Genomic DNA, 2,494 nt, shown 5'->3' with positions numbered 1-2,494 from the left:
TCTGGATTAAATCTGGAAATAGTCGTGCTCATTGTGTAGAATATGGATGTCATTGATTTTAATTATTCTAACATGTAATTCTTGTACAGAGAGAAGTCAGCAAGGCTGCAAAGAGTTGCTGGCTTATTCTTGTGAATAATTACTTAATTAATGGTTTGTTATCATTATTTTTTCATTATTTAACCAGTAGAAAACAAAACTGAATAACTGTTTATCTAATTTTTATAACAGTCAAACACGAATAATGTCCTTCAATTTCTTCATTGCTGGTCATTGAAGTATATAAAGTGTCTCCAATATCCATTTGAACAACAACTGTACCAGATCCTGTGTGGTATGTATGGGATGTTGAACTTTGGATGTCACCGCTTACAATTACTCTTGATAATGAATTGGTGTTTTTATACATAAAATATTCGAAATAATCCTTACCATCGTGCGCCATAAAGACAGAAAAGATATAGATTCCGGATTTGTCACACGTAAACTTTCCCGTGTTTTGGAAACCTGATAAGTCGGTTATGCCAATAGCTGTTTTTATTGACGGAAATTTAATTGTTCCTGCCTGTGGTGTCGCGTCTTTAACAAAACATGCAGTAAGAGCAACTGAAATATAAATATGTCCGATCAGTATTAAGAAAACCAATAACCGTTAAGTTGCGGAAATACATGCTTCAAAAAGAGTGTTAGCTGTGTTTTTTTGTTTTAAAATTACTGACTTCTAAACGTTAGACAGTAGAATAAGTTTTCAAAGATAACAAAAAAATGTTTTAAGTATGTGAGGTACACAAAACTAACATATTGATGCTGATGATTTGATTTTTATTATAGAGTAGAATTGTGAAATAAGAAATTAGATATAACTTACCAATGGATAATATGTAAAAGAACGGTGATTTGAAGTTTACCTTTCTTAGATGTGTTATGGTTTGAAATATTTACCATCTTGAAGTCGGTGTATGACAGAGGTGTTTGATCTTTGTGATCACAATGTAGACACCTTCAATATGGGAAGTAACGCTTTTGTAACACCTTTTTTCAAATCTTATTTTATCTATTTGGTCTAATGGTCATCTGAGTAAAATCTAAACTTTTTCTTAGGCTAAACACTTACCGGTTTCATTCATATAATCCAATTTTGTCTCAATGTCTTTAAGTTGGCCCATTATCTGCGTTTGGTTATGTTCCGAAGCATAAAGCCGGGTTTGTAATACATTGCTTTGTAATCCTACAACTGATAAGTTATGTTCTATCCTCTTCTGAAAGGCTTTAGACTGATTTAATAACGCATGAAAATCCTGACTTCTTGAAAATGCATTTGATGACAAAATTTGTTGTCGCAAACCAATATCAGATACTTTGGATTGCAATGAAAACACATCATCTTGTAAAACTGTTATGTTACTTAGCTCATAATTTGAAGACATACTTAATTGTTGTTTTAGATTAACCGTCTCATTTTGCCAATAATCAGTTTTACTTTTCAATAGAGCATTGTCCAGTTTCAAAGCTTCATTGTCTTTTTGAATTGAAGTTATCGAACTATTCAACACTTCAGCTGTATGTTTAGTTGCAACTGCTTATTATTATCCAACAGACTATTGATTTCATTTTTCAGATATGCAATAGCTTGTGACTCAGTTGCATTATAACCGGCTTGCAGTTTAGTTACTTCCTGTTTCGTTGCTTTCAGTTCACTCTGAATTTTAAGAACGAATGCTTCCATCTGCGAAAGTGACTGTGTCTGTACCCTCAACGCATCCATCAAAATTAGGTAATGATTATCGACTACGCCGTGTCCCCCACCGGATGATATATCCGTTTTGTTTGACAGTAAAAATCCACAGGAACCTGCAGCTAACAAAAACACAATCAGATACCCAACCATGATGATAGGTTCTATCACTTTCTGTTGATTGTCTGCGAAATGCTTATCATTTCATACCTAGTACAATAAGTTATCAAAGCAAATGATTTCAGTGACATAATTTCATATATATATATTTCTGATTTCATTTAAGGTTTGCAACTGTTTATATTACATCGTTAAATAGGACAAGTTATTGTTAAGGTTCAAAGGAAAGTTCTGATAACGAGAATCACCTAGATTTTGGATACTTCTTATATTAATGTTTATGGTAACACAATAAGTTTTTCCATTGCCATCTATCATTAATTTGATATCGGATGATCGTGTAGGGATTGTTTTTGACATTTTGAAGCTCGAAACTCATATGGAGTTCATCGATCCCATGTATACTGTATTTTGTCACCAACACACTGTTTAATGAATCTATCTTACCGACTTTCTTAACATTTGGCATTTAGATAAGTGACCTATCAAAGTGGTTAGGTCTTCAATATTTGAACCTACTTCCATTGGTCTTTACAAAAATAATAAATGACCCCATACCACCCGTGAGCGTTAACGTATTTCTGCATTTATTTGTGTGTATGTGTAGTGTAAAGAGAAGAAAAGTCAAAACTTTCAACA

The 2,494-nt window shown here is 32.9% G+C and overlaps 1 long non-coding RNA gene across 1 annotated transcript; it reads right to left on the bottom strand.

Moving 5' to 3' along the window:
- Window positions 1-204: 204 nt before the first annotated feature.
- On the bottom strand, window positions 205-1,406 carry LOC143066636 (uncharacterized). Its single transcript, XR_012975711.1, has 2 exons — window positions 1,115-1,406; window positions 205-606 (listed from the first exon to the last, which is right to left on the bottom strand). It is a non-coding gene; the product is annotated as an uncharacterized LOC143066636 (long non-coding RNA).
- Between the last annotated feature and the right edge of the window lie 1,088 nt (window positions 1,407-2,494).

The sequence above is a fragment of the Mytilus galloprovincialis genome, chromosome 3 (assembly GCF_965363235.1).
Source record: "Mytilus galloprovincialis chromosome 3, xbMytGall1.hap1.1, whole genome shotgun sequence".
Classification (NCBI taxonomy): domain Eukaryota; kingdom Metazoa; phylum Mollusca; class Bivalvia; order Mytilida; family Mytilidae; genus Mytilus; species Mytilus galloprovincialis.
The sequence above is the reverse complement of the archived record's forward strand: the minus strand, read 5'-3'. Positions and strand labels throughout refer to the sequence as shown.